Source organism: Lissotriton helveticus, chromosome 3_2 (genome assembly GCF_964261635.1).
Source record: "Lissotriton helveticus chromosome 3_2, aLisHel1.1, whole genome shotgun sequence".
Lineage (NCBI taxonomy): Eukaryota > Metazoa > Chordata > Amphibia > Caudata > Salamandridae > Lissotriton > Lissotriton helveticus.
Window position 1 is genome coordinate 200,282,115 of NC_136062.1, and position 20,297 is coordinate 200,302,411.

The following is a 20,297-nucleotide window of genomic DNA, read 5'->3' on the forward strand; positions in this document are numbered from 1 at the left end:
GAGCTGCAGCTAGTGGTTGAATAGCCAGGTCGTGAGCAGTCTTCTGAATGCCAAGAGGTCTGCGGTCTGTCGTAGGGGGAGGAGGGCGTTCCAGGACTTGGCGGCGCGGTGGGAGAAGGATCTGCCCCCGGAGGTGGTTTTGTGGATGCGCGGGACGGCGGACAGGGACTGGTCGGCGGAGCGGACTTTCCTGTTGGGTATGTAGAAGGAGAGCCTGTCGTTGAGGTAGGTTGGGCCGGTGTTGTGGAGTGCCTTGTGAGCGAGGATCATGAGTTTGAATGTGATTCTTTTGTCAACGGGGAGTCAGTGCAGTTCTCTCAGGTGCGGGGTGATGTGGTCCCGGCGTGGGACGTTGAGGATCAGGCGTGCGGAGGCGTTCTGGATTCTTTGGAGTCTGTTGATGAGTTTGGACGGGGCTCTGGCGTAGAGGGCGTTCCCGTAGTCGAGTCGGCTGCTGACGAGGGCGTGGGTGACGGTTTTCCGGGTGTCCGTCGGGATCCATCTGTAGATCTTGAGAAGCATGCGAAGGGTGTGGAAGCAGGAGGAGGAGACTGCGTTGACTTGGTTGGTCATGCTGAGCTTGGAGTCGAGGATGATCCCTAGGTTGCATGCGTGGTTGGTTGGTGCTGGGGGGGTTCCCAGTGATGCTGGCCACCAGGAGTCGTCCTACGCTGAGGGATTGGGCCCGAGGATGAGGACCTCCATCTTGTCCGTGCTCAGCTTGAGTCGGCTTGCTTCCATCCACTCGGCGACAGCCTTCATGCCCTGGTGTAGGTTGGATTTGGCGGTGAGGGTGTCTTTGGTGAGGGAGAGGATCAGTTGGGTGTCGTCGGCATAGGAGATTATGTTGAGGTTGTATTGTCTGGCGATGCGAGCGAGGGGGGCCATGTAGACTTTGTACAGAGTCGGGCTGAGTGAGGATCCCTGGGTGGTGCCGCAGATGGTAGTGGTGGTTCCAGAGTGGAACGGGGGAAGCAGACTCTCTGGGTTCTGTCGGTGAGGAAGGAGGTGGTCCAGTCCAGGGCCTTGTCTCGGATCCCTGCATCGTAAAGGTGTGTGCGCAGTGTGTGGTGGCAGACGGTGTCTAAGGCGGCAGAGAGGTCCGGGAGGATGAGGGCCATTGTCGAGTAGGATTCTGATGTCATCTGTGGCGGCGATGAGGGCGGTCTCGGTGCTGTAGTTGCTGCAGAAGCCTGACTGGGAGGGGTCCAGGATGCTGTTGTCTTCTAGGTAGTGGGTGAGCTGGGTGTTGACGATCTTTTCCATGACTTTCGCAGGGAGCGGAAGCAGGGAGATGGGCCGGAAGTTCTTGAGGTGGCTCGGGTCAGCCTTGGTTTTCTTCAGGAGGACGTTGATCTTGGCGCGTTTCCAGCTCTTCGGGAAGATAGTGGTCTCAAAGGAGAGGTTGATGATGTTACGCGGGTGGGGTGCGATGATGCTGACGGCTTTGTTGGCGATGTGGTGGGGGAGCGGGTCAGACGGGGAGCCTGAGCGGATGGTGCTCATGGTCCTAGTTATGTCTTCGGTGCTCACGTTGGTCCAGGTGGTCAGGGGGTCGTGGTAGGTGGGGCTCGGGGTGTTCGTCATGGCGGGGTCCGTGGGGTGCGTCCGGGGGGTGAAGCTGTTGTGGATGTTGGTGATCTTGCGGTGGAAGAAGGAAGCGAGGGTGTCGCACAGGGCTTGTGATGGCGGAATGTCGTATGTGCAGGAGCTGGGAGTGGAGAGCTCTTTCACGATGTTTAATAGCTCTTTGCTGTTGTGTGCGTTGTTGTCGTGGCAGTCTTTGAATGAGGCTTTTTTGGTGGTCCTGATGAGGTGGTGATGTTTGTGGATGGCGTCTTTGTGGGCTGTGCGGTTGGCGGGTGTTCTGTCATTGAGCCAGATGTTCTCCAGTTTCCGGCAGGTGCGTTTGGAGGCTAGGAGCTCCGGGGTGAACCAGCTGGCTCTCTGGCTGGTGTCTCTGTCGGTGGGTTGTTTCATGGGTGCTACGGTGTTGGCGCAGTCCTCCATCCAGAGTCTGAGGGTGTGGGCCACCTCCTCGGGGTCGGTGGGGCTGGTCGGTGGGTGGAGTGCGAGATGTGTTTCTAGTCGTTCCTTCGTGACTTTTCCCCAGCGTCTGTGGGGGATCTGTAGAGTGCAGTGGTGGGAGACGGGTTTCGGGAAGCTGAAGTGGACGCAGTGATGGTCGGTCCAGATGAGCTCGGAAGTGTGGCTGCAGGCAACGTGGGGGCTGGCGGTGAAGATGGTGACGAGCGCGTGACCGGCGATGTGGGTTGGGGTAGTGACGATCTGTCTCAGTCCGAGGGTGGCGAGGTTGTCGATCAGGGTGGAGGAATTGCTGTCGTTGTTTTTTAAGTGGTAGTTCAGGTCGCCGAGCAGGATGTAGTTGGTGGAGGTCAGGGCGTGCGTGCTGATGAAGTCGGCGATGGAGTTGCAGAATTGGGGACGTGGGCCTGGTGGTCTGTAGATGAGGGTGCCTCTGAGGGTGGTCTTGGGGTAGGTGTGGATGCTGAAGTGCATGTGTTCGGCGGTGGCGAGGGTGTCGTCGGTGTTTGTGGAGACTTTGATGGTGTTCTTGTGGATTATGGCGATGCCTCCCACGGCTCCATTGGTGCGGTCTCTGCGCGAAATCTTGTATCCGTCGGGGATGGCCACTGCGATGTCTGGGATGGAGGCATCGTTCATCCAGGTCTCGGTTAAGAAGGCGATGTCTGGTGAAGTGGTGGTGAGTAGGTCCCAGAGCTCGACGGCGTGCTTGCGTGCGGAGCGGGTGTTGAGCAGGATGCATCATAGTTGGTTGGGTTCCGCTGCTGTGGTGGTCTCGGGGTTGCTGTTGCAGGAGAAGTTGCAGTTCTGGTAGGTGAAGGGGCCGTGGGTGCGCTTGGGGGTGGCCTTGTAGCAGTTGGGGGTGCGTCCGTGGTTGAGTGCGATGAGGGTGCTGGCATCGTAGCGGTGGCGTGCGTTGCGGGTGTTATGAGGGCCAGGGGTTCTGGCCCTGGGCGCGGTCCAGGCGCGGACGGGCGCAGACGGGCTTGCTTTAGGCATGCCTGCTGCGCGCGGCCGCGCAGCGGCCGCCATTTAAGGAGAGGAGGGGAGGGAGGACCAGCTAGGGGCAGCGAATGGGCACGGGGGGGCGGGCCGCAGGGGGGGCAGCGGCGGTAAAATTCGGCAGGAAAAGGGCACGAAGCAGTCCCAAAAATAAATGACAGGGGCACAGGCACACAGGGTACAAAAAATAAGGGAAGGGGCACAGGCACACACAGGGTACAGAGATAAGAGAGGGCAGGGGCGCAGGCACACGGCAGAGGGGAGGCACGGGGGCAGCAAGCACGAGTCATCAGGTAGGAGGCGGCAGCAGGAAGGCAGAGTCACTGGTGGTGCTGCAGCGGAGGGGGAGCGACCTACCAGAAGGTCAGGGGTCGCTCTCTCTACCGCGCAGCGGCCGCCATTTAAGGGGAGAAGGGGAGGGAGGACCAGCTAGGAGGCGGGAGGTGGGAATGCGGGCAGCGAATGGGCACGGGGGGTGGGCCGCAGGGGGGGCAGCGGCGGGAAAACTTGGCGGGAAAAGGGCACGAAGCAGTCCCAAAAATAAAGGGCAGGGGCACAGGCACACATGGTACAAAAAAGAAGGGTGGGGTACAGGCACACGAGGTACAAAAAAGAAGGGAGGGGAACCGGCACACACAGGGTACAGAGATAAGAGAGGGCAAGGGTGCAGGCACACGGCAGAGGGGAGAGTGTCAGGCACGGAGGCAGCAAGCACGAGTCAGCAGGCAGGAGGCGGCAGCAGGAAGGCAGAGTCACTGGTGGTGCTGCAGCGGAATGGGAGCAACCTACCAGAAGGGCAGGGGTCGCTCTCTCTACCGGGCAGCGGCCGCCATTTAAGGGGAGAAGGGGAGGGAGGACCAGCTAGGAGGCGGGAAGCGGGAATGCGGACAGCGAATGGGCACGGGGGGGCGGGGCCGCAGGGGGGGCAGCGGCGGGAAAACTTGGCGGGAAAAGGGCACGAAGCAGTCCCAAAAATAAAGGGCAGGGGCACAGGCACACATGGTACAAAAAAGAAGGGTGGGGTACAGGCACACGAGGTACAAAAAAGAAGGGAGGGGAACCGGCACACACAGGGTACAGAGATAAGAGAGGGCAGGGGTGCAGGCACACGGCAGAGGGGAGAGCGTCAGGCACGGAGGCAGCAAGCACGAGTCAGCAGGCAGGAGGCGGCAGCAGGAAGGCAGAGTCACTGGTGGTGCTGCAGCGGAATGGGAGCAACCTACCAGAAGGGCAGGGGTCGCTCTCTCTACCGCGCAGCGGCCGCCATTTAAGGGGAGGAGGGGAGGGAGGACCAGCTAGGAGGCGGGAAGCGGGAATGCGGACAGCGAATGGGCACGGGGGGCAGGGCCGCAGGGGGGGGCAGCGGCGGGAAAACTCGGCGGGAAAAGGGCACGAAGCAGTCCCAAAAATAAAGGGCAGGGGCACAGGCACACACGCCACGACACGCTTCGCCACTTTATTGTAAACATGCCCATCTGTGTTTTCACATCATTTTTAATAAGCCCTTAGAAAAGAAATTTGAGGTGAGTGGAGTGTCCTGCAAGCAGTTAGGGTCCACTTGAACGAAATGTCAGCAGGGACTGAACTGTGATAGCCCTACGGCTGCACAATGGCAATGCTTAGTCTATAGGTGATGCACAAGACCTGACAGCAAGTTGTATAGGAGGGTGTGTCGCCAAAGGTAGTCCTCCAATTTTTTCCCTATTGTGCCATTTGGTAAACTGTGCACAGTGCGTCACTTTTAGCATGTGAAAAAGTGATATACGGGCGACACAAGAGGCATGTAAATAAGCCCCAGGGTGTACAAAGCCCATCTTCTCAGTCATACTTTCTATAAAACTCCACAGCATATATCTCCAGTGTGTGCTGAATATGTGTCTCTATTTTTGCCCCTGTCTGTGAATCTGTGAATCTAGCCAGCCTGCATTCGGTTCTCCAGCACTGAAAGGTTCTACAAAAATTTCCAGCTGATCACTCCCATTGGCCTCTTATTTTGACACAAGCATTCAAAGACTGTGTGATAACTAAAAGGCATTATCATTACTATTCCCCACGTCCATAAACGTAACCAGCAATCGACGAGCCAATCTATAAAAGCATTGGCATAGCCAAATTTTTTGCATATTGAGTCTTGAGTAAAACATTAAAAAAGCAAGCTGCAGTGTATAAACGAAAACAATTACAATATATTTCTGTGCACACTGCAATTATAAGACAAATAATTTAATGTGCCATGACTTACTAAACGTTTGGGATGGTAAAATGGACTTTCATGCATTATATTAGTAGAATTCTTTAGGACACGGAATCGTAAAACAAACAGCAATAGCATAAGGTGAGATATACGCCTCCGGGCGAAGCTGAAGCTCACGCTATGCATATTTTAAAGAATTGGTAGCAAACAGATCTCGCAGACAGCTGCACTGTCATGCCAGACCTAAAAATTAAAAAAAAAAAAGCTGCCTGCAAGAGGCGCTGGTGCTAAAAGCGCACTCGATGCATTTGCGTCAGCTACCTTCTAAACCGACGTCTGCATTGTTGTGCTTCAATGGCGGTGAACTGCTGCCAAATCAGCTATACAGACTTGCTGATAAATTCTCTTGAGGTCAGAGGAAAATTGACGAAAGCATGAAAAGTGGCCACTTCAGAAAAGAATACACAAGAGAACAGCAGAGGCAGGAGGGCGGAGGGGCACGGTGAAAAAACACTACAAATGAGGCCCCAGAGATATTTGTGTCAATCTTTGAGAGGAGAAAACAGAACATCTGATCCTTGCTAGACAGACGCAGAGCATAAATAAGAGAAAGAAGAGCTTTTATGGAGGTTACTCCTCAGGAAAAGTTTTTTTTTTATCCCGGATAACGTGCACAGTATTTGAGAATCTGTATGGCCAGTTTATCAAAATATATGCTTGTTCAAAAGTTTAAGTCCTCAAAGTTTTGTACAGATTGTTTTAAGACTCAATGGGCGTCCTTTTCCAATCCTTATGTCCGCTGTCCTAAACACCGCATGGCCGCAGCACTTGATTAAAACTGAGCAAAATACAGTTTTTAATATTCTGACATTAAACTAGGAAAAACCGATATAATAAGATGTAGTTAAAGGACTGTTACATTTAACTGAGACCCTGTAAGGCAGGATAAAAAAGGGTGAGAACATGTTTTCTCGGCTTGCCGGTTGTGCCCTCCAATTCAAAACATTTAAAACCCCGTAAAACATTTAACCTCACAAACTAGTTAAAAAATTCGAAGATAAGCATGGGAATTCCTCTTCCTCCTCCCAGTCCTTAACAGTACAGTATGATAGAACCCATGAGACAGATATCTGAAACTATCACTAGATACATTTTTAGATTCCACTCTATTGGGGGGGCAGGCCAGGTTCTAGCGGGTGGGCCGGGTGGGCCAGGCCCACCCAAACATGAGTCTTGGCCTTCGCAGTGACAGCATGAAGGCCGATAGAAAATGGTCACTTTAATTTAAAATGTTCCTCCGAACGTTGTTTTTCTTCCTGTCCTGGGAGTTGCGTGATTGGGCCTGGGCTGTAGCCCCAATCACGCATCTCCTTCGGGGCATGGTGAAGGGAACAAATTGGCATGGCTAACCTTTGCCTACTGTCCTTCTGCTTGGATATTTCCTTTGCTATTCCACACTAGAGAAAAGAGGTTTGTTTAACCTGATTCACCTTTCATGGCCCCTGCAGCTGCTTATCAGAGCAGACTGTGAAATAGAGGGGCATATTATCAACAACTAGCTATATTTATCGCTAAATAAGCTTAGCGACATTTTTTTAATGCCGCGCATCGCCGGATTTTATCGCAGAGATAACGTGTTATTAGCAACATTTATCTCCAAAGAGACAAAATATCCGGCGATAATGGCGAAATGCATGAATATCGCTGGTAATTCAGCGATATTCAGGCATTATTGCTAATAGGGACTTAACCTGAATATCCACCTTCCATTGGATATACAGGCTAAGAAGTGGTCTGAGCAGGCATTAGGATTTGGCGATATTCGCGCTTAGGGCAAATATTTTAATCGCTACGCCTGCGTTGATAATAGGCGATAGCGATGTTAGCGACTGCTTGCAGTCGCTAACAGGTTGGGGACGCCCACTTTGCATGTCATTAGCGATAAATATCGCTGACATGCAAAGCGGGCCCCAAACCTCTGGCTATCACCTAAAAGCGGCGATAATTTCATCGCCCTATTAACATCAGTTAGCGACAGCTTGCTAATAGGGCGATGAAATTATCGCCGATTTGCTGCCGAAAACAGCCGCAAAAGTGGCGATAATTTCATTTTGCCTGCCTTGGTAATAAGCCCCAGAGATTTTAAAATCAGGGAAGGCACAGATTTGGAAAATAGTGTATTTTCCTGGGCTTTGTAAGACTAAGGAGAGATAAAGGAGGGCCCTGAAGCAGGCCTGGCTAAGCATATAAGAGACAAATTGGGCCCGCTGTGACCCAACCGAATGCACCCTTGGCCCACCCAAATTAAAATTCCTGGAGCCGGGCCTGTTGGGGGCCTGGGTAGTAAAATATGCCATATTCTCCACAGAACAGTCTTGTTTCCTTGTCTCTTGGAGGAGCAGTTTGAAGGTGCTGGGGCATTCTGCCTTGGACACATAGGCCAACCAGACTACTGCCTTTTCATGTTTCTCTTTTTTTCAATTAGAGACTGTGATGTGCAGTTCCATTCCCTTACAAGTTTAAATTAATATGCGTTCTTTGACTCCCTACAGCTTCTGCAAAGAGGACCCTTTCCAGTTGTCCAGGACTCTGGACGACTCATCCAGTCGGCGGTGAATCCAGTATTGAAAGGTCAGGGGCAGAGGAAGTTTCACTCCAGGCTCGTGGAGTAAAAGTGTTGCTTTATGGAGGGAGGGTGGGGCTTCTTTTTTCCTGTGGGTCTCGGCTCTGAATAGAGTAGATCCTCTGGGATTGGAAGTGTGGACTCATCAATGACCCACAAGTCTTCCTAGAGGACGATGCGGCAATGGTGCTATGAACTCCCCACTTTAGCCACTTGTGTGAGTGCTACTGGGGAGTTTTTTGCAACATAAACCAGACCTGCCACTCACACAGCGTGTCACAACATAGCATCTTCAACTCATTGCCTGGAGGCTGAGCCCAGCTGTCCTCCATTAGGATTTTGCAACCTCTTCAGGACATCAGCTGTAGCCTTGGAAGCGCCTGTTTGATTTTTTTTCAGAAGAGATTGTAGATCTTGGGCCGCAATCCTCTCCATGGCTACATCTACTCACAAGCACTCTCATAGCTGGAGAGATAAAAGGTTCAAGACCCCACCAACTCCATAGAACCCGTCCCCTACAAGTTGAGGGTTTTTGCGAAGTTGGCAGGTCTGGAAACCATTTAATATTTTGTTTATGGCTGCTTTGCCTTTTCATCAGAGATGCTGGTGTCCAAAGAGAAGCTTACAGATACCATGAAAAGATTATGGTATGGTGGAGGTGAGGGTGTGGACACCTGGAGAAAGAGAGAAGGGAAGAAATTGATGGAGGGATGGATGAATGAATGGAGTGGAGGATGGATGGAATAGTGTAAAGATTAATGTAAGGGCGGATGGATGATTGGACTGAGGGGAAGATGGCCAGATCTTTAGCGCTAGAAGGCCTTGTTTCGATTTGCACCAGGATTCCTTTTTTTAAGGTAGTTGTACACTTAGCAAAACTAGTAAATAAGTGGATGGACTGATGGATTGAGAGAATGAAGGAGTAATGGATAGGGTGATGGAAGGAACGTGGGAAAAAGACATGGATGGATAAAAGAAATGATTCATGGAAAGAAGGAAGGATCAACGTGATAAGGGAGGATGGCTAGAGATAAGGAAGGATGAATAAATAAAAAGGAAAGCAAAATGGAATTGTAGATATGCAGAAAATATGGTAACAAAAAAGGGCTATGTCATCTATGTTTAGGGTGATTGATGGAGTTTTGTTTTGGTAGCATGATGTTTTGATGTATGGTGACTCAAAAGAGGACAATGATGTTAGGGTTTGAACAGTTTTGAAGAAGTTTATGGAACATGGTCTGACATAGAGAGTTGAAAAGTGTAACACCTATGAAATAATTGGTGGAGACTATTGTGAAACTTTCAGAACCTAGTGCATGGCAGAGCTCTTTTTTATGGATTTTAGGGATTTTAGGGATTGTGGAATTCAGTAGCAAATTTGTAGAAAATCTAGCGAAAATGACGTTTCACTTCAGGAAACTGTATTTTTTTTACTTTTGCTGGGATGAGAAGTTTGGTGAGGTATTTAAGATAAAAAAGGGAAGTTTAGCAAAGGTTCCCAATCTTCAAGGTTTGGTGCCAGACTGGCAGACTATAGTAGTGACAGACAATAACATAAAAGGTTTGAGGGTGGTTCCTCTGCAGAAAACAGATGTCGGGGAAGTTACTATAGTATTTGCTTCAAGGACACTTCAGGGCACTGACCCCAATTACTCTACTGTTCGTTGGGCTGTTATGAAATGCAGGAGTTTCCTATGCTGTGAGTGCTTTTTTTGTTAGGTCTCGGCTAAGCGCGCGGAAGCGCGTTCTCGCCGAGAACCTTTTGTCGCTGTGTCTGCTTCCCAGGAGACAATCCTGGCCACGCGCATCGCCTTGGAGGCGATTTGAAACTGTCACGCGCACGCGAACGCACGCTGTGGCCAGGCGCTGTCTCCTGGGAAGCTCGAAACACCACACACGCCTGCGCATACACACAGACACACACACGAGCGCCCGTGCACGCACGCGCATACATACAGATACACACACCCCCGAACACATACACACATGCGTGCACACACACACGAGTGCACCCAGCCCCCCCCGCCGTCGCACAAATGCATACACACACAAGCACACACACACGAGTGCACCGAGACCCCCCCCCCAGCCCTTTTCAACTTACCGGGCCAATTTTGGGGGACTCCGCTCTCCGCACGCGGCAGGCACCCGGCATGTGCAACACTTGCGCAACCTCCTTCTGGCGGCCCCGGGGCTCTCCACCGCTCACAGGAGCCCCGGGCCGCGAGACGCTTTTACTCCGCCTGCCTCCTCTTCCGGTCCGGACGCGGCCCGCCCCCGTCACAGGCGACTTTGCCTGACTTCCTGTGAGGCTGCGCATCATTCGTGGCGCTTCAACTCTGTGCCTTCACAATACCCCCTCATTCTCCCTCCCATTGTCCGTGCCTTCCCCACCCACGCGCCCTTGTCCATGCCTTCTCCGCCCGCCCTCCCGTTGTCCGTGATGTTATTTCTTTTATTTTGTATTTTTTTATTTGTTTTCTTTATTTTCTTTCTATGGCTTTAAATGACTTCCTATATATGCCATGGCCCAAAGATAGTGGGTTGCTAGGGGGAGGTGGTAGAGATGCTGTCACGCCTCATGGGTCTGGCACTGCCAATGCCGGTGCATTGCAAGCACGACGTGTATTATTTCCGCTACCGAATGTGGCTTTCACCGAGCTTCACACAGAAATCCTTTGAATTGCTGCCAAATGCTGCAGCGTGGCAACACCCAAAAACCCACCAAGGACCCCGACTGAGAGCAGTCAAAAGGACCGAGGACAAGCGGAAGGTGAATGTCAAGCACATGAATAAAAAAGACTTTGCATGTTTTTAGACAGGTTTTCACGCGAGTAACTTGACAGTAAGTCCATTCTGTGCCCATGAAAGGAGTCGCATTAAAAGCACTAGAAGGGAAGGCCTTCTCACAGGACTGAAGCACAGGCAGAGGGAGGGCGCGATGGGAGAGGCCGGACAGTGCTCTGTTTGTGGACCTCCAGGCCTGATTAGCGGCAAGCTACTTCATTGGCGAGCGTTTGGTGCAGATTTTGTGCCATTCCGCTCTCTGCCAACCTCCAGGGATAGCCTGCAACAATGGGCTGCCAATTAGTGCGTATTGTGAAGGCGGGCTCTATGATGTGGATACCTGTCCTCTGGGGGTCCTGGGGTCTGGGCCTGAAGCCAATCACTGGCTTCGCCCTGACCACATGGCGGACTTGGCAGGTCACGTGACTTCCTGCCGTTACTATTCCTCATAGGACTGCAATTCAGTAAACTACTATCCACGCTGCTTTTTCGCCCCCAAACACTAAAGAATACGGTCAAAGATTAAGGTGTGGTTTATTTGCTTGCATGTTTGGACACGTGAGCAAACACATTCCTCTTGAAGGTTGTTATTGCGAGTTCATGCAAGGTGTGTTTCTGAGTTCCTCTCATTAAAAAGATATATCTCGGGACAAAAATCTGTTTACTAGAAACAGCATATCAAACTAGGTGTTTTTTTCCTTTGCAGTCTCCCCAGAATAAGCCTGTCTTCATCCTCCTGCAAAATTATTGATCAACATGCTGCTTCCCAAAAAAGGTGAATGCAAAAAATGGTAGCCCCCAGGCTCAATCAATGAGAGACTGTGTTGAGGAAAATATGAACCGATTCAAAAGACTTGAAAAACATATTAAATCTATTGTAGATGTCCTCTTACAATCTGTGTAGACACCACCACTGCCATACACACACAGACACCACCACTGCCATGCACACACAGACACCACCACTGCCATGCACACACAGACACCACCACTGTCTTGCACACACAGAAACCACCACTGCCATGCAGACACAGACACCACCACTGCCATGCACAGACAGACACCATGACTGCCATACACAGGGAAACGACCACTGCCATGCACACACGGACATCACCACTGCCATACACACACACACAAACACCACCACTGCCATGCACACACAGACACCACCACCACCACTGCCTTGTACACACGGAAACCACCACTGCCATGCAGACACAGACACCACCACTGCCATGCACACACGGACACCACCACCGCCATACACACAAGGAAACCGCCACTGCCGTGCACACACGGACACCACCACTTCCATACACACACACGGACACCACCACTGCCATGCACACACGGACACCACCACTGCCATGCACACACGGACACCACCACTGCCATGCACACACGGACACCACCACTCCCATACACACACGAACACCTCCAATGCCATGCACACACGGACACCACCACTGGCATGCACACATGGACACCACCACTGCCATGCACACATGGACACCACCACTCCCATACACACACGGACACCACCACTGCCATGCACACACAGACACCACCACTGCCATGCACACACGGACACCACCACTCCCATACACACACGAACACCTCCAATGCCATGCACACACGGACACCACCACTGGCATGCACACATGGACACCACCACTGCCATGCACACATGGACACCACCACTCCCATACACACACGGACACCACCACTGCCATGCACACACAGACACCACCACTGGCATGCACACACAGACACCACCACTGCCATGCACACACGGACACCAAAAAAAAATATATGCAAAGCATTGTCATTTACAATGCCAGCAACTCAAACTTAAATGCTGCAAGACCTATTGCATTGCAAATGCTTGTTGTAACTGTTTTTATTAACAGCACAGATATCATGGTACAGCAGTTATGAGTGGAACTCCCACTGTGTGAATACATGAGCGCGTAGCGTGGTTACACAGCATTGGTAGGGCGCTGAGTATACCTGTAACAGATAACAGTTTGTGGCAGTAGCGTCGGTAGCTACTGTGTGATCATTCACAACATGGTATAGAAAGAAACTAGTAAAAAAAGAGAAAATAAACAAATGACCAGCTGGAGAGCCCTGGGGTCCATATTAAACATGCAGGAAAACATAGAGATACAACATTTTCTGTGGAAGGAGCCTTTTTGTCGTATTTAGAGGTATAATTAAGAAAACAAGGAAATAATCGACTTGTGCAGTTGGTTCCTATTCTGCATGCCACTGGAAAGAAGGAAAGAAGGAGGAAAGGGCACAGACTATATGAAATTTTCTATGGAACAATATGTGGTCAGGGGCTGGGTTGGTACCAACATGAGCGATATGTCAGGAGCATGACACAGCAGTGTTACGTAGATACGGGTGAATGTGTGGTAGATCGCTGCAGTGGAACCATTGCGATGTTGCTTGGTAATATGCAACTTTCGTTTGTAGGTGACATAGCAGTAACTCATGGCGGACGTTTGTCAGATTTAGCTTCCACTCTGAGAAGGAAAGTCTCCCAACATTCACCTTTCATGCGGTAGACACCACTCATATGAAGCAGCCTAAGGATGTGGGTTTCAGCCCTGGTCCACGTCAGTAAGACATGGAGCCAACGTTGGAGGTCGGGGGCAGGGTATTTCCATGCCATGGCTAAGTTGCGTCAAAACAGGACAAAGGCCAAAACAATGTAAGTGTTTATCATTTTTTGCTCGAGGCGCAGCCCCAGCAGAGAAGATTCAGGAGTGGAAGTGAGGGCATGTGCCAGCATGTCAGCCACCATTACGGTGACCACCGTCCATGTTGGCTGCAGTGACGTGCATGCGCACGCCATATGGTAATGCAGGGCATTCTGGGGAGAGTGCCGGGAACATGCATTGGATGCATTGTGGAGAGAGGTAAGTGCTGTGTATGTAGTTGAACTGTGTGTAGCAGAACCCCATGCTACGAGTTACACCCTACACCATCTGGAGGGCACAGGCCCAGGCCGCATCGAAAAGTGGATGTTGTAGCACCTTGGTCCATCTAATGTGTGTCTTTATCGCGTAAGCGGGGAGTGTTGAGTGTGGTGTAAAAGATTGTGATGGCATGGTGAGTACTGATAGCAGTCAGTAATATGTTCGTAACCAGTATGCCACGTCTTGTGAATCATATGTTGAAGAGCATGATGTGTTGAGGACTGACCAGCATTCAATCCATAGGTTTCAACCAGTCCCTGGAAACGACCTGGACTTTGCATCATTATAGAGGTCGTCTACAGGAGTGATCTCTGCGTCGTTCCACGGGGCTGGATCAAGACTTTGCATCATCAGGCGCATCTGAGGAATATCCTATATGGCAATTGATGGGGAGTATTGGGCCTTTGGGGTGCACATACTTGTGCCAACAGGCAAGAGCCACCACCATTGGTCTAGTCTCATGGCTCGGTGGATGTTCGGTGTGTTATGCAGGAGGCGCAGAAGACGGTGGATTTTTGTAAAGTTGCTGCTTCCTGGGATGAAGCTGGATTGATCAGCGTGAACCAGCGACTGAATGAAGGGGAGGCGGGGGTTTGCCAGTATTCTGCCCAGGATTTTACAGTCCAGGTTCAGCAAGGTCAGGGAGGAATATGAGTGAACATCCAGCAGACCCCTGGCTTTGGCAAGACCCCAATTAGGGCCTCGCGAAGTGAGTTTGGTAGGTCACTCTGCTCCCTGACCTCATCAAATACTTCAAGAAGGCATTGAGTCGTTTGGTGGAAAAAGGTGGTGTAATATTAGACCGGACAGCCATCAGTGCCCGGGGTCTTGTTGCGAGCAATCTGAGATATGGCCACGCGTACTTCCTAAAGCTGTTATGGTTTGTCCAGTCTGGCCCTCTGTAATGCATTCAGCTATGTCAACTGTAAGGGTTGTCAAAAAATTCATACATGTGGTTCAGGGCTGGAGGGACCGGTGCAGCATAGAGCTCCCGACAATGATTTCAAATGGCCCCGTTGAGGTCTAACTGTGAAGTAAGCAGCCCAGCACTGGCAGAACGAATTGCGCCTTTGGGGAAACGCTTTTGGTTCTGGCGTACCAGCCAGGCCAGTAACCTCCCCGAGCGATCTCCCTCAGCATGTTGCAGGGCTGTGTGTCACCTATAATCGTGTTTTCTCAAGGCCCTCTCGGCATCATTGCGCTGCTTGCACAGTCAGTGAAGCTGCTAGGCCAAAGCTTCGCAGGAGTCCGCTGGTAATTCTAAGGAACAAAGGCCGTGCTCAATGATTGCGAGGTCCCCCAAGCAGGTGCATACGTATCCCCCAGGAGACCGACAAGCAGTGGCCACACATCACCACCTTATGGCATCCCATTCTATGGCTCGCAATATTGCAGTGCCCATATTGAGTGTGAATTAGCGGTCGATGCATTGAGAAATATCTGCGCAGAAGGGGGCGGTCAGAGAAGGCCTCCACTTGTAGTCGCCAAGTGGTTATAACTGGACGTGGACATGGACGTGGACGTGGAGAAGTGTGGCTCAATGGTTAGAGCGGCAGACCCTGCTGCAGAAGTCTGACCAGGACCAGGGTCAATTCTGGTGTGCACGTCATGTACCTGTGAGTAGAATGAATACTCACGGTCCAGTGGGTGTAGGATCCACCATGCACCCTGAAGACACATTCACGATAGCCACTGACTGAGGTGCTGAGCAGAATATATAGTAGCTGCTGCTCGGAGGGAGGAGGATACAGCGATCGAGGTCCCAGAGGACGCAGTTAAAATCCCCACCCCAGAGACCAGGGGAGGATGGGTTTCAAAAGAGCGCTGGTGTGAGAATATCAAAGAATCCCCCTTGATGTGTGTTGAGGGCGTAGAGTGTAGCCAACGCGAGGGGTGCGCTGCCCAGGTGGCCACCCAAGATCACATATCGACCTACTGTGTCCACTCTCTGTGTGTGCACGACATAAGGTACTACTAGGGCGACCCATATGACAACCCCACAAGCAAATGAAGACGCCGAAGTGCCAAGTACCTGCCCTCTCCATTTAACATGAAGCTTATGTAATTCAGTGGCATTGAGGTGTGTCTCATGGAGCATAGCTATGTGTATTTGATTCAACTTGAGATAAGCATGAACACTATAACATTTTGTAGGGGTGGCCATGCCACGCTCGTTCCAGGTAATGACATGATACTCTGTGGGGTGAGTCCTTTGTGGTCAGGACAGACTTCAAACCATTGAAAGAAATGTTCAAGGAAAAAGGACTAGATTTAGTTTCAAGCAGGATCAAGAGTTGGGTAATCCATCAGCAGAAACATTCCTTCATGTTGGATTATATTACAGCTTCTTGCAACAGGACAGTAGATTGTTTGTCAAGATTAGTAGATCCCTATGCTCCTGGTAGTGAAGAAGACAACTGAGACTTGAAAAAGATGTGTGTAATCACTGAGGGGTGTATAATGGAAGAAGAGTGGAAAGAGGAAGTTAGCGTGATCAGGTGGTGTAGGAGTAGAATCGATTCTAAATATCTTTTTGTAAGACATGAGTTATCAGAAAAAGATGGTATGTTGTTTAGAGGGACTAGATTAGTTCCAACCGATGTGTTGTAGAAGAAATTAATTAAGTTGTCACTCCAGGGTCACCCTGGGATGAGCAAATCCAAGCAGTGATTACAATTAAGCCGTTGACGGCCAGGTATGGATTTATAGGTAGAGAGGATAGTTAGTCTGTTTAAAGTATAGCGATAGCAACACCATTTTGAGCAATAGAACCTTCCCAAGATCTTGCAGAGTCTCCCAAAGAAGCCTTGTCAAGTAATTGGGATGGATTAGTTGGGCCCTTTTCATGGAGAAAAGCACATACCTTATTTGATTGAATTTTTAGTGGAGGTCTTTTCTTGCTGGCCAGACGTTAACGATATCTGCGATATCAGCATATGTATTGTTGTGAAGTTCGTGGAAAATGTATGCTCTATGGGAGAATTTTCAACCTCACATTCAACAGACAAAGGGGTTCGGTTTTGTTCTAAGAAAATTGAGGAATTTCTGAGCAAGCATGGAATAGTACATAAGAAATGTGCTCTATGTCATCTAGAGTCGAGTAGGGATGTATAAAGGCTTAAAAAAAACCTCTAAAAGACCGGATACAGGTGTCCAGACATAACAGGTTGTGTTTGAGAGAAGTATTAAAGAAGAGAATCGTATCTTCTCCTAGTGGTTTCCCCCAAACCCATCTATAATAGTGCAATTACCTTATAATGGTCTAAAATCCCTTGCTCGGCTCCTGTTTCTATATGTATATGTGTTTGAATGAGTACTGACTTTTTATTGTGTGGCTGGGTTGCCTATTTGTATGTCTCTTGATATAAAAGGCCTCAGATAATATCCGGTGTGTGCAGCGTTATTTCAATATATAAAATTGTTTTCTCTACCCATCTCTTCCCCCAAGGTTCTGAGGCACCCCATAGCCTCAGAACCTGTAAAACTAAAAACTCTTCTACTGAGAGCTGTAAACCTTATTGGGGAAGGTTTGGAGGGCCTAACTCTGCTTCGGATTCAGTTCAGGAAGTATATAGTGTTTCTGGTACCACAACGACATCTGCACCCTCATCGACCTGAAGGATGTGAACCTGTTCCTTCAATCTACTGCCTTCAGGAGTGGCCCTCTCCAGAACATCATACTGTCCATTCAATCTGAAGATTTCATGACATTGATGGATACGAAAGATGCCTATTTTTGTGTTCCCATCATTCCTGCGTAATGCTGGTTTGCTCTTTATACTCAGTTGAGCGTGAAATAATTTTGCAGAAAGAATTCATTCTAGTCGTTAAGCTCTAGCAAACAAATTCATGTATCTGATTAAAAAAAACATGTATCAGCGTTCTTGGTGGATTAATGTATGAGGTGTTTATGTATCTGAGACAAGATGTATAACAAGTGAGTTGTTAGTCAAACGTGATGTCAAATAAATTAATATATAAAAGAACAGCTGGCAATAATTTTAGCACTGGCAGGCATTTTCCATTTTGTGAACATTGAGCTCGTACCCAAATCCTGTTGCGAAAAACACTGCTCGGGTGCAGAGTAGGTACACTCCAGGCGTGAGGCAATTCCCAGATGGGTGAAAAATCCAGAGGGGTGAAACATCTTTCCCCCAAATTAAAAAAAATCTATATTTGGCCAAAGGTCCAAAGTAATGTGAGCATTGTGTCTTCGCATCCAGATGTGGGGTGAAATGTTATGGACCACTCTTCCCTATACTCCTAAGCCTAACCTTGAACCCAAAACTAAACCTGCATCAGTATCTGTGTGAAATGTTTGCAGGGTTGGCCGAGAACCATGTCCTGTTGTCTGGTCCAGTCGGTACTGCTACATACTCATTCTGCATGCGCACACCAGAAGAATCATTTTCTTTTTTACTTTGGCTTCAAATCAAGAAAGATATCCGAAAATTAAATGTGTGTACATAGGCTTGAACTTGCAAAAGTTGGGGTCGGGGAGGGGGGCGGTTGGTCAGCAAAGGTAATTTATAAGTGTGGAGGGTCACAAAGGTTGTCTTGTGTTTTAAATTGAAATTCCCACAGAGAATTATTGGAAAGCGAGAATACAAAAAATACTGGCAACAGTTCTTGCACAGGTACTGTGAGGAAAAGTAGTGGGATTGTGGTGCGTCAAAATACCATGTTCTGCACTTCAGGTACTGAAGTTGATACTTAGGGCCACAACCAGTGACCCCTGTCAGAAGCAGAGGCCATATTCATTGCTCAGTAATGAGATGGGTACTGAGAAGGGGGAATAACCAAATTCTGCACTCAGCTTTGAGAGAGTGAGCAAAGAGTGTGGCTTATTAATTTGCACACTGCATGCTTAATCTCATTGAAAAAGTGAGCACGTTCTAGGACAAGTGTGCACCCTATTCTCCCACCAAGTTCATCGCGTCTGACCCCACGCTGTGTCCATTTATTTCATTACTGCATTTTGTATTTATCAAGTGTGAAAATAAATCTTTCAAAGTGCTACACAAATGTCTGCTCAGATCTTCGAACCTCAGCTGTATGTGATCCTTCATAAATGGTGTAGGCCGAAGCTATAAACTGCACTTTTACTAGTTATCATTTGGCATTAGACTTCCTTCTCCTGCAATAAAATGGCTTCTTTTTATAAAGCGGTGTATACTACACTTCTTGCGTTTTTAAGAGCTGTGAATAAACAGGTAAACCCGTTATGCATTTAAATGGGAGAGTTTGGCGATACTGTCAGAGCTGCCGACTTTGGAGCTAGGGAACCAGGTTCGAGTCTTGGTGTTGGCTCAACATCCTGTGATTCTGGGCAAATCACTTAATCTCCTAGTCATTACCACAAAATGAATGGGTCCATGTGTAATGTAACTGGTGCTAATGCAAAGTGCTCCAATACCTTTGGAGTAAAGTTCGCACTATATAAAACTGCAAAAATAAAAATGGCATTCAATTTACCGACTGCTTAAGGTGATCAGCTGATCTGGCCTAAGCTTTGATATTCATTACAACCCCATCACTGAGAACGCCACCAGCGAGTGTTTAAAGCACTAACCCATTGTGTCAGGCGAAGAACTGCACATGGTTATAGAGTAGTATAAAACATGACTGAACGGGTGCATAGCAGCATAAAATTGTTTAATTATATACTTTTCTACTTTGTTTTTGTTATTCAAAGCATGCATGAAATGTATACACATAACTGGATATAGTTTAATCTACACAACTGGCTTTCACCGACTGTCCTTTCTAATAGGCTGCTTATGCCGAAATTCTAAAAGGGGAAAACACATTTTTTCAATGTTTTAAGAACCATATTGTTCTTTAACATAAATAGTTGTCCACACATGTCTTTCCATCCTAAGCCACCAAATACATACTGCATGGATTGATGCATTTGAGTGAGTGTACAAAATGTGTGTGAATACATTTGCACCTATGTGGGGGCAAATATACTAATTGAAGAAATGCTCCATGTTTACAAAGATTTGCAGCATTTCTACTCTCTCCTTGCACTAATTCACTGTGTGCAGCCTAGCGCCAACACAGACACCCTTGTACCATAGTACAAGGGTGCCTGGAATGGAGGGAGGATTGTTTTACTGCAGGAAGAGACACCTTCCTCTACAAAAGCAATCCTTTAAGGCATTTTCTTCTTTCAATGTGTGATGCGAAGAGGAAATAACAGGAAGAAATATACTTCTCTTCATTACACCTCATTGGGGAAGGTGTAGCATTTTGACACATTTCCAGGTTTACTAGCTTTAGTAAATCTGGGAATGCGCCAAAATCCATGGGTGGATGCGTGAGAACGCACATGGAATGCCTCCCAGCTTAAAATGTAACATAACGCAAGTCAAGCCCCTGCAGTGCCTTACATCTTTTTACAAAGCCACGCAAGGCGGCTCAAATCACCCTTTGCATTGCTTTGCAAATATTAATGACGCCTTCGTGTTGTCCTAATCTGGGCTAGAAGTTGGCAGGGGCAGCTTCAACACCCTTACGAGGTTGCTGCTTTTTCAGACTCAGGGTGGGGCTTTTTCAGCTTTGGCGCCCGTTGTGCCACCTCGCCCGTCGCTGCTTATAAAACAGTAAAATCCCTAGCATGTGGTTGTTCCCTAGCGCCACGTCTCTTCCC